The sequence below is a fragment of the Molossus molossus genome, unplaced genomic scaffold (assembly GCF_014108415.1).
Source record: "Molossus molossus isolate mMolMol1 unplaced genomic scaffold, mMolMol1.p scaffold_m16_p_8, whole genome shotgun sequence".
NCBI classification, from domain to species: domain Eukaryota; kingdom Metazoa; phylum Chordata; class Mammalia; order Chiroptera; family Molossidae; genus Molossus; species Molossus molossus.
In genome coordinates this window covers 99,987,179-99,999,673 of record NW_023425402.1, presented here as the reverse complement: position 1 = coordinate 99,999,673, position 12,495 = coordinate 99,987,179, and the positions used below count along the sequence as shown (strand labels likewise).

At 43.7% G+C, this 12,495-nt stretch overlaps 1 long non-coding RNA gene across 1 annotated transcript; it reads right to left on the bottom strand.

Annotated features, from left to right (window-relative positions):
• Nucleotides 1-335: 335 nt before the first annotated feature.
• Nucleotides 336-7,675, bottom strand: LOC118620827. The gene is made up of 3 exons (XR_004957541.1): nucleotides 7,520-7,675; nucleotides 888-970; nucleotides 336-440 (listed from the first exon to the last, which is right to left on the bottom strand). It is a non-coding gene; the product is annotated as an uncharacterized LOC118620827 (long non-coding RNA).
• Nucleotides 7,676-12,495: the final 4,820 nt, after the last annotated feature.

Sequence of the window (12,495 nt, the reverse complement as noted above, 5' to 3'; positions counted from 1 at the left end):
CCTGAGCTCACGGAGCTGTTGAAGTTCCTGTGCACGCTGGGACTCCAAGGAAGGCCGCTCCTTTTTCCCCGGGAATGAGCGCAGATGAGTGGCCAGTCCGACCCCTCTGAAGAATGTGTTTCTCAGGCACCTGCCAGGTGGGGCTATCCCAAGAAATGCAGAACCGTGCACAGCACCTGTGCTCAGTGACCAGTCACAATTCACAGGGCACACCAAGGCCAGGGGGCGGAGCTCAGCAAGGGCAGGTGGCCCCTGCCGATCACCGCACCGGGTCCACCCTCTCACCGCAGACACACGCTGGCTTTGTTACTTACCTTCTGGCACTCTCTGGCTACGGGGCAATAGTGTTTGAAACGGAGCAGTGTTGGAAACTTCTTGTCACCATCCTTTTCATGTCCCCGGAAGTCTGAAGTCTGTTCCTACTGGAAATCCCAAGAAGGCTGGAACCAAATCATGAAACACAGTTTGTGTGCAGAATGACTAAGACGTGGGCATGTTGAATTCATTATGCCTATGGCTTTATAGGTATATTTGAAATGTATATTCTAACGTGAATATAAACTCTGGGATTAATTTTGCCCAAAAGGAACAAAAGGATGAGAGCAAATTAAAATTGTGCCCTCGCACAATCACGGTCGTGGAGCGCCTGTCTGCGCGCAGGGTGAATTTGGACTCCGGGAGCCGTACAGCGCCCCCTCTCGGACAGCCTTTCTTTGAGTACATGCTCGTTTCTCCCGAGGCTGACAACCTTGTTCTATAAGGTTCCCACTCATCAACCGAGAATCTACCAACAGGAAGCCACCTCATGCCTTGGAATGAAACTGTTCACGTTTTTTTCCTGCTCTATGGATGAAATTATACATCTCAAATCTGGGACCGTTGCTCACCTGTGCTTAGTATTTATCAGTCATGCCCGACACTCCCTGGAGATGGGTTCAGAGCTCAGCTCATTCAGTCATGACCATGAAATCTGAGGTGGAGAAAGCAGACTTGAAAAGTTGCATTTAAGCAATCACGCTTTTGGGTGAGGCTGAACCCCGTGGACTCACTGACAGAAGCTCTGATGAAATGCAGGGCAGTCCCGGGTCTCCTTGGCATCCCACCACCCTTTAAGTTCCTTATGATCACTTCCGGTCACTGAACATTTCTGGATGAAACAAGTTGTGCATGCTGGCTTGGTGGATGAAATAAACCGATATATGTAAAACGGAACAGCGATTAGCACATAATAAACACCCTAACTGATTTGCTTCAAAATCTGTCTTCCCAACAATGTTATGTGATCCAGCTATCTAGCACCTTTTTTTTTTTTTTTTCATTTATTCTTTTTGTTTATTTGTTTGTTAATCCTCACCGGGGGCTATTTTTTCATTGATTTTCAGATAGAGGGGAAGGAAGGGAGGGAGGGAAGGAAGGAGAGAAATATCAATGTAAGAGAGACACACTGGTCAGCTGCTTCCCTCACAACCCCTACTGGGCTCAGGGATTGAACCCGCAACCCACGTATGTGCCCTTGACTGGGAATCAAATGTGAGACTCTTCGGTCCATGGGCTGATGCTCCAACTGCTACCAAACCGGCCAGGGCTAGCATCTGTGTTTCAGATACATTTTTTTTTTAATCCTCACCCGAGGACTTTCCTTCCATTTTTGTTCAGATAGAGTGGGAGGGAGAGAGAGGAAGAGAGGGAGAGAGAGAAACATCAATGTGAAAAGGACACATCCAGTGGCTGCCTCCCGCACGACCCCAGCTGGGGCCGGGGACAAATTGCAACCAAGGTACTGGAATCGAACCTGCGACTCATCGGTCCATGGGCCGACGCTCTAACCACAGGACCAAACCGGACAGGGCTTTTTAAAAAAAATATGTTTTTACTGACTTTTTAGAAAGAGAGGAAGGGAGAGGGAGAGAGAGATAGAAACATCTATGAGACAGAAACATCAATCAGTTGCATCCTGCTCACGTCTTAGTGGGTGGTCAGGCCCAAAACCAGGGCATGTACTTTGACTGGGAATCTAAGCAGCGACTTCTTGGTGACTGGGATGACTGATGCTCAGCCACCTGAGCCACACCAGCCAGGCTATCCCTCATCTACTGACAAACACTGGCCCTGCCACTTAGCTGTGTAATTTGAGGCAAGTTAAACAATCTTTCTTTGCCTCAGTTTCTTCATCTGTACAATAGAAACAAGAACAATACCTATCATACTATTTTGAGGATTACATGAGCCAACAGCAAATTCTTGGAACAAACTCAGCACATTGTAAGCGCTCCGTATGTGTTGGCTTTCATGGTATCTGGAGTGACATACACTGAAATGTTTATAGCAGTATTTCTGAGTGGTAGAATCATGGATGACCATCTAACTCATTTTATATTGCGTGAGGGGCACATTTTTTTGGCCTTCATCATCTTTGTGTGTCTAACTCTGTGCCTGGATGATAGCAGCTGCTCAAAAAATATATATGTATATATATTTTATCCTCACCCGAGGACATTTTTCCATTTTTTGTTCAGATAGAGTGGGAGGGAGAGAGAGAGAGAGAGAGAGACGTCGACGTGAAAGGGACACATCGAGTGGCTGCCTCCTGCACAACCCAACCAGGCTGGGGACAAACTGCAACCGAGGTGTTTGCCCTTAGCGGGAACTGAACCCAGGTCTCTGTGGACCGCAGGCCGATGCTTTAACCGCTGAGCCAAACCGGCCAGGGCTGCTCAATAAATATTGCACTCAGCTGTCAGGATGGCACTGGGTGATCAGCATCTCTCCCAAATAGCCATCTTCATTGTCTCATGTTTTCCTATTTAGAAAGTTTCTGAAACTGTATTGGTAAAGTGAGATGAACTAAGTAAATACAATCAACATGAATGTATTTCTCACAAAATTGTGTGTCTGTTTCAAGACTCCTTGAGGGCTGAAATAATGGGCTGTAGACTATCCCTCTCAAGTGAGGCCCCCTGTAAGCCCTCACTATGTGGTTTGCCATAAAAACATCAAACTACTAGTTAATCATTTGCATATGTAGCCCGTGTACTGGTGTCCCCGCTGGGAATGGTAAGTAAATGAGATTTTATGGAAGTAAGATTTGGGTAGGCAGTGAAATTGGCAGTCAAGAAAAATGTAAACAGCAAAGAGCAGGATTACAGGAAAGCATATATGGTATGATTCCACATGCATGCAAAATTACATGCATAAATGTATATGCGCAAATATGTATAGAATGCCTTCAGTATGATGTAAGTGATGGTTACCTGGCTAGTGGAATTTGAGGTGATTTTTTTTCTCTATACAGACAGATCATATGAGCATGTGTGCTTGCTCACACACACATATTATATATGAGAAAAATAACTACATAGTTTGTTTTGTTTTTAACTTTTTTTTCCTTTATTGATTTTACAGAGAGAGGAAGTGAGAGGGAGAGACAGACGTAAACAATGATGAGAGAGAACATCGGTTGGTCACCTCCTGCATATCCCCCACTGGGGATCTGGCCCACAACCTGGGCATGTGCCCTGACCGGGAAATCGAACTGGCAACCTCTTGGTGCGTGGGTCGATGCTCAACCACTGAGCCACACCAGCTGGACTAACCACATACTTTGTATTAAATGCTCATCAAGGAAATTGCTCAGTGCAACAGACTTCAAAAATTAACTATAATTAAAAAGTAACTGTAAGGATATCACATCTGATGTCTAGTAGGGTTACCAGATTTAGCAAATAAAAATATAGGATACCCCGTATGTCTGGAGTTTGACAAACAACAACAAGTATATTTCATGCAATATTTGGGACAGTGCCTCATTTCTTCTATAGAAAAGTAGAAGAAAAGAGGTGACTGTAACAAAAACAAATTAATAAATAAAAATAAATTAATTTAAAAAATAAAAAGAAAGAAAGAAAAGAGGTGATACTCCTACCATTATGTATATTTCTTTTCTTTTTTTCCCCTATAAGTAGATTTGGTTTCACATGGTCAAAAATCATATTGTGTGTGTACAGTTTTCATTCATTTACCAAGTTTTTATTGAATCTCTGCTATGGATCAGCCACTGTGCTAAGCATTGGGAATATTCCAGGGGTAACACACCATTGACTTTGTCTCCTCTTAACAAAAAATCAATTTTTCATTACATGTTTTTTAAATAAAATAAGTTAAATAGATGTCTATTCTGCCATTGAGCTGGTGTATTCCATTAACTTAACCAAGCTTCTCTTGGGAGTTCATCTGCTCGTTCATTTACATGTTGGCTTTTTGCCAACATGTATTACTGTGTGCATCAAGACTTTCTCAGGTTTTAGCACTATTTTCTTTTTAGGACAGATATCTAAAAATATTGCTTCATTTTTAAGACAAATGAAATTTTATATTAATTGGTTTTTAAAAATTAATTGGCTAAAATGACAAAGAATTTGTTATTTCCTTGACGACTATGTTTGATCATCTTTCCATGTATATGTTCACTAATTTTATTCACTAGATTGTCTATTTTTTTTTTTATCCTCACCCGAGGACATTTTTCCATTTTTTGTTCAGATAGAGTGGGAAGAAGAGAGAGAGAGAAACATTGAGGTGATAGGGACACATCGAGTGGTTGCCACCCACACAACCCAACCAGGGCCGGGGACAAAGTGTAACCAAGGTATGTGCCCTTAACGGGAACTGAACCCGGGTCTCTCTGGACCTCAGGCCGACACTCTAACCACTGAGCCAAACCGGCCAGGGCTAGATTGTGTATTTTTTAAGGGGTAAGGTCTTAGTGGTTTTTCTTTTTGACTTTATGAACTCTTATGAAAAGGCTTTTAACTTTGTGTCACATTTGTTATTTGCATATTCAGTCTGTCAGTGTTTTATTTTTGGTTATCGGTTTTATTTATTTATTTATTTATTTAATCCTCACTCAAGGATATGCTTTTATTGATTTTAGAGAGAGAGGAAGGGGGAGAGAGAAAGAGAGAGAGAGAAACATCTACGTGAGAGAGAAACTGATTGTATGTAAGAGACAAACATTAATTGGTTGCCTCCTGTACGCCCGCTGACTGGGATCAAACCCACATGTGCCCTGACCAGGATCAAACCAACAACCCTTTGGTGCATGGAAGGATGCTCCAACCATTATGAGCCATACCAGCCAGAGAGGTTTATTTTCATATTTGATCTACAGCAATTTAATACTGTACCTAGCAAAATCTGTTCATTTTTTTATTTCTTTAATTGCATTTAGTATAGAATATTATTTTCTATCCAGGTGTTTACTACTGATTTAATTCCATTTTATTCTTTTTTATATTTTAATATATATTAAAATCTTAAATCATCTGGGATTTATTTTGGTGTAGACTTGTGGTGACTAGCTAATAGGATTTTCCCCAAATGACCTATCGATTCCCAAAGAAATGTCTATCATATATTTAACTTTTTTGTGCAATAAAGTTTATTTTTGAAGTTTACATGATATTCCTTTGATCTGTCTGTTTAGTTGAATACCATTATCACACTGTTCTACATTATAAAATCTAATAGCATGTATTACATAGTATTATAATATAAAGTATATACATTGCAAATTATTATAGCTTTATAATATATTTTAAAATGTTAGATTATTTCTCTAACCCTAGACCTCTCTTTCTTAAAAAAAAGTTGCATAAAACTTCCATTGAAATTTGAGTTGAAATACCATGAAAGCTATAAATTACTGTGATAACAATGGACAGACATTCTCCACCCAAGGGAAGGGAATTTCTCTATTATCCAATTCTGCTCCTATATATGTTTACAAATACATTTACCTGCAGTGGCCCGTGTTGCTTAGTGGTTAGAACATTGGCCCATGCACCAAAGGGTCACAGGTTTGATTCCCAGTCAAGGGCATGTACCTGGGTTGCAGGTTTGATCCCAGGCCCCTGTTGGGGTACACGTGGGAGGCAACCAATCAGTGTGTTTCTCTGACATCACTGTTTCTCTCTCTCTCTACCCCTCCCTCTCTCCCTTCCACTCTTTCTAAAAATCAATGGGAAAAACATCCTCCAGTGATGATTAACAGAAAAAAAGGAAAAGAAAAATCAAGTTGTATTATTTCTCAAAGACGGTTCCCATCATGCAGTGCTCTCCCAGAGCCACTCATATGCTTTATTGCCCTGCCCACTCCTTAAAAAACAGTAATTTCTTCACCTACTTCATTATGAGAGACTGAATATATAAATAGATGATGGCCAGACTACATATCAAACTAGAACTCACAACCTATAGCAACTTGCCCAGGAAATCAACCCCTTATCTACAATAAACAGCCCAGGAAGCCAGTCTATTATGTCAGACTTATGAGAAACCAAACTTCTATCTCTAGTAACAATCCAGGAAGCAACAACTTCTATAGCAATTAGCCTCAAATGGCCAGGACTTGCTGAACAACTGACAGCTTCTTTCATTTTTGTCCTGCTTCCAACTTAGGACCAACCAGAGAAAGCCAAATACGCGTCCCTAACCAATCACACAGGACATCCTACGTCTAGTTAGCTGCCTCCAGCTTTCATACCTGCAGCCTCCACCAGGCGCACCTGCAGCCTTCCCTCTGCTCTGCCTGCCTTTGAGTCTCTGCCAAGTTTGCGTGACAGTGGCTGATTCCCTCGCTGTAGCGAGCTCTGGATAAATAACCTTCGCTTGTTCTCCTTTGGCTGGTCTTCACTCACTCCCACAGTTTGTACACTGTTAAACACACCAGAACTATTGTGTGACTGGTCCCTGTGTTTTGCATAGTCAAAGAAATGCCTGTTTATTTCTTTCCTTTGTTAGGTCAGTTCTTCAATCTGCATGGAAAGTGACTAATCTCCACATTGGCTGAAAGAGAACCGGTCACTATGGGAGCCCCCGGCCATGTGGCCCAGCTTCGTGCACACGCTGCTGTAATACATCTTGCCTGTTCACTGGTTGGTATCAATTTGAAGAGACTTGGCTGAAGGTTGACATTTTCCTTTACTAGCACCACTTTAGTCGTTTACCTGAAAGGCTACGACAATATGTCCAATTTTCAGCTTATAGCAGCCACGGTCTTCTTGGCAGGAGGCACAGACCTGCTGTCAGCCTTCCTGAGCCGTGGGCTGCGCTTGGCCAGCCTCCTCAGGGCTTATCTCGTCATTCCCTCCTACTCCTTCTAACCTGAAAAAATCAAATTCCCTGAAGTCCAAGATCTCAACTTTCCAAGACTTCCAGAAACCTTCATTAAGGAATAGGAGTTTGAACCTTCTGCCAACCTGGTAGGGTCGTCCTGGTAGGATCTTACAGTTTAAAATGAGTTATTTAATTCTAAAACAAAGTTCTCAAAAGCGTCAGTGGCTCTTCCACTGATATGGAATGACATCCAGGTTTGTGAGCCTATCTACCAACTCTGGCCCGATTTCCAACCACTGTTCTCCTCCCAGGACCCTGTGCTCCAGGGAGGCTGAACTACCTGGCCCCAGGCCCTGCCTCCCACCTGTTCTCCTGTTTCTTCTGCTCAGGATGCCTTTCTACCCACCTCATCTGGACAGGTGGCCACATCCCTCCTTCTCCAGGTCCAGCATCAGCAGTGGGAGTCAGTCTGTGCTTTATTATTTCTCAGCTGTGGGATGCTGGTCACGCCAATCCACCTTTCTGAGTCTGTTTCATCATCCGTAAACCAGGTTTACTAATAATTACCAAATAGGTCTGAGGAATCAAAGAGAAAAATGCATATTAAAACATTCCCAGCTTACTGTTCTCTTTCTGGCCATGGGTGGTTACCCAGGCATCTCTTTGGTGATCATTCATCAAGCTGTATGTTTATGTTTCTGCACTTTTCTGTGTGTGTTGACGTCAATGAAAAAGTTAGAAACAACTGTCTAGATTGCCTCCGCAGAGACTTAATAAATATTATAAATACTGGTTGTCTTTTTTCCTTTTCTCTTCTGCTGGGAGGCAGTTGACCCCTGTTGGGTGGGATGGCTATGCAGGAGTTGCAGAGTCAGATTCACAAGAGACTAAGTGAGCTGCACTGAAGGACCGAGAGCAACCACATGCCATTTAGTAGGAATCAATGTGCAGGAGGCTCACAAAGGGAAATGCAGGAGTGAATGGGAGATGTTCTTTAAGAGGAATTGTTATGGAAAAGCTCAGAGATTTCAGCTGCCTGCAAACTTGATCTGAGCAGACAGTCTAGCCAAACCACTAAGTTCTACGGCCCTCTGCAAAGCAAACACAACCCAAATCACCCAGCGCAAAACAGAAATCTCAACACAATGTTAGCTTTCAGTAGAGGGGTAATACTCAAACCCCAGGTGGTAAATGGAGCCACTGATTCCTCCACCTGTCAGACCACACCTGTACTGTGAGCAGTTGGTCATGGAAGTCCCTTAAAGTGGGCCTAGACCAGCGATTTCCAACCAGTGTGCAACAAGAATTTCTTTTCTATAATCCTCAACCGAGGATATTTTTCTATTTATCTCCAGACAGAGTGGAGGGAGAAAGGAGAGAAAGGGAGAGAGAAAGAAACATCGACATGAGAGGGATACCGACTGGTTGCCTCCTGCATGACCTCAACCAGGGTCAGGGTCGAACTGCAACCAAGGTGCGTGCCCTTGACCAGAATCGAACCCGCAACTCATTGGTCCACAGGCCGACACTCCAACCACTGAGCCAAATCGGCCAGGACAGAATTTTTAAAACACTCAATACTTGACTATTTAGTCAGGGGCATGGACCTCTTTTCCCTTAGATTGTCAAATTTAAAAAATGACAACAGCCAACACAATAATAGCTGTCTGGTGTGAATGAATCAAAATTATACTTATTTTTTGGTCAGATGGGCAAAAAATATTATATATTTGTTGGCGTGCTGCAGAATTTCAGTAATTAGTGTATGTGCGCCACGAGATGAAAAAGGTTGAAACTCGCTGGCCTAGACCAGTGTCCAGGCAGAGTTCAGTGGCTAGAATCCTAACAGGGACTCAAAGCTGTGTCACACGAAGATCTGGAGAATTCAGCCTTACATATTTGGAGGCTGACTGGGAGGCCTTCATACACATGAAAGGATTTGTCAAGAGTGATTAAATTGCCCTGGCTGGTTTGGCTCAGCAGTTGGAGCGTTGGCCTGAGGACCAGAGTCCTGGGTTCGGTTCTCACCAGGGGCATGTACCAAACAAACAAACAAACAAAAAAAGAGTGATTAAATTTATTCTACGTCGTTTCATAAGGGAAAACTGGGATCAGTAGGCCAGAGTCTAGAGAGGCAGATCACATTAAGGAGTGAGGCAGCTCATAACTGGGGCAACCTCAAAACAGGGTGGGTTCCCTGTCCACCATTGGCCGTGTTTAAGCAGAGGCTCTGTGGTTACGCACCATGGCCACTGTCGAATATATTTTTATTTGGGGTAGGGTGATAGATTATATGCCTTCTGTTATGGGTTGAACATGCCCCCCGCTCCCAAAGGATACATTGAAATCCTAATTCCTGGTACTGGTGAATGTGACCTTGTTTGGAAATATGGTCTTTGCAGATGTAATCACGTTAACACAAGGTCATTAAGGTGAATCATAATCTACTGGTTCCAATGACTGATGTCTTTATAGGCAGAGACACAGTGGCAGACAAGGAGAACACCATGTGAAGATAAAGGCACAGAGGGAAAAAGGCGCTCCGAGTTGCAAATAACTCACCTACAAATGAACTTTTGGAACACGGTTGTTTGAGAGTTCAGGGACGGCCTGTGTTTGACACGCAGGCCCAGTTTATAGATAAGGTTATAACACTGCAGCATATTGTAACATTCAACAGTCCAGAAACATGCTGAAAGAGCTCATAAAGCAACTCATTTTTCCTCCCACTGAACCTTAGGAATGTCCTCTACAGACTTTTGCTGAGATATGTGAATGATTTGCTTTTCAGAAAGCGGAGATCAGGACCTCCGTGTGCTCCCCGCACACGTCCAGCAGATCATGTGCAGAACTCCTCTGGGGCCCGATGCTCCTGGTGCCGAAGCGGACGGGGCCTGTGTGGGCTGAGACCCAGACCCAGAAGGGAGGGGCGGAGAATTTCTCCCCCAGAACAGCAAGTACAACTTGGTCCTCCCTCTAACCTCCTTAAAGGGACAGCAAGGACTTGACTACTTGAATCCCTTCAACCCACGGTCTTTGACCTTGTACGTGCTCTTGCACCTTCCTAAACCCTGCCTCAGCCACGCAGCTCAACTCGATCGCTTTACATACTAGGGTTCCACAAAAGATTACATTTTATTTAATCCTCACCTGAGGATATTTCTCTATCTTCAGATAGAGTTGGAGGGAGAGAGAGAGAGAGAAAAGGAGAGAGAGAAACATTGATGTGAGAGGGACACATCAACTAGTTGCCTCCCACACGACCCCAACCAGGGCCAGGGAGGAACTGCAATCGAGGTACATGCCCTTGGTCAGAATCAAACCCACGACTCACTTGCGTCAACACTCTCACTGCTGAATCAAACTGGCCAGGGCAAAGATTGCTTTTTTTTTTTATCCTTACCCGAGGACATTTTTTGTTTTTGTTCAGATAGAGTGGGAGGGAGAGAGACAGAAAGAGAGAGAGAGAAACATCGACGTGAAAGGGATACATCAAGTGGTTGCCACCCACACGACCCAACCAGGGCCGGGGACAAACTGCAACCGAGGTACGTGCCCTTAGCGGGAACCGAACCCGGGTCTCTCTGGACCGCAGGCCGGCGCTCCAACCGCTGAGCCAAACCGGCCAGGGCAAAGATTGCATTTGAAAAGAGACCCTACAGCTAACATATGTGCGTGTGTGCACCAATTTGAAAACCACTCCCCATGTTCTGGAAGAACATTGCAGTGGGTTAAGTGGTGCCCCCTCCCAGAAGATATGCCCTTGCCCTAACCCCTGGAACCTGTAATGCTGTCTTATTTGGAAAAAGGGTCTTGACTGATGTCACTAAATTAAGAATCTCAACCTGAGATCATCCTGGATTATCCAGGTGGGCTCTAATCCAATGACAAGAGTCCTTATAAAACAGAGGGAAGAGGAGAAGCTGTGTGAAGATGGAAGCAGATATCAGTTTGCAGCACAAGCCAAGGAATGCCGGGGCCTGGAAGCCGAGACCGACAAGAAACGGATTCTCTCCTGGAGTCCGCAGAGGGGGCGTGGCCCTGGGGAGTCTTTGATTTCAGATTTATGGCCTCCAACACTGAGAGAATAAATGTCTGCTGTTTTAAGCCACCAAGTTTGGGAAATTAGCTGAACCATCATGAGGCTTTTGAGTGTACCTGAGAGAGGGGTACACTCCACTGTACTGGCTTCTGCTGAATCCTGCACACTCCCAAGCCCTGGACCGGCGCCCGCTACACCAATGACCTCAGCACTGTGCTAAAGGAAACATCATAATCCTACTTCTGATAGTCTATCCTGGGGAAAGAACTAAGAAAACATGCAAAGATTGAACTCTAAATATGTTCATCGCAGTGCTGTTTGGAATAAAGGAAAGTTGAAACAATCTGAATGTCTCACCATAGGGGACCAATTAAATAAAGGATGGTGCAGCCATACCAAAGAATCCTGTGTTGTGATTAAAATAACATTACAGAAATGTAACTATTGATGTGGAAAGATGTTACCAATTTACTTGTATAAAAATACATTATGGTATGATCTCATTAAAAAATACATAAGTATCCTGTTTGAGGAAAGTAACCTTGGAACTTGTTGGAAAACAGGATTTTGGAGGGACGCACTCTCCATCTGCCTCCAGACCTGCGTTTCAGCTGCTGTGCTAATCTACAGACCCTGGGCTTGAGCTGAAACTTCCCACCATTTCCAGCCTCCAGCAGCCTTGCTCCCTGCAGACTGGCCAGCCCCCTGCAATCCAAGTTGGCATGCGCCAGTTTCTTAATCTCTCCTGGCTAACAGGGGTTATGTAAAGTTTGGTGGGTTTTGTATACTGACAAAAAGTCTCCTTTTCTTTAGCCCTAGTCGGGTAGCTCAGTTGGTTAGAGCCTCGTCAAGATACGCAAGGTTGTGGGTTCCATCCCCGGTCAGGGCACATACAGGAATCAACCAATGACTTCATAAATAAATGGAACAACAAATCTCTCTCTCTCTCTCCCTCTCCCTCTCCAAAAGAATAATAATAATAATAATAAACATTTGTGTTGAATAAAACAATCTCCTTCCTTTGTCTAAAGTCTGAAGTCAAAGGGAGATTCTATCAGCAACCAAGGACCTCTCAGTTTAGTCCTGAACAGGTTTTTTCTTCCAATTTGCAAACAAAGTTTTACATGTCTTCCTGTCCCTAGTAGGAGTGGGGAATGTCTGGCCCTTGGGTCGTATAAAGCCTGAGAAATCAGTACCAGTTAATATCACAAGCCTCACCAAATTAGCCTGACCAAATATAGCATAATAAGTTTTAAGCTGATAATTTTGTATGGCCCACAAATGATGTTATAAATATCTAAATGGGCCTGGCCGGTGTGGCTTAGTGGATTGAGCGTTGT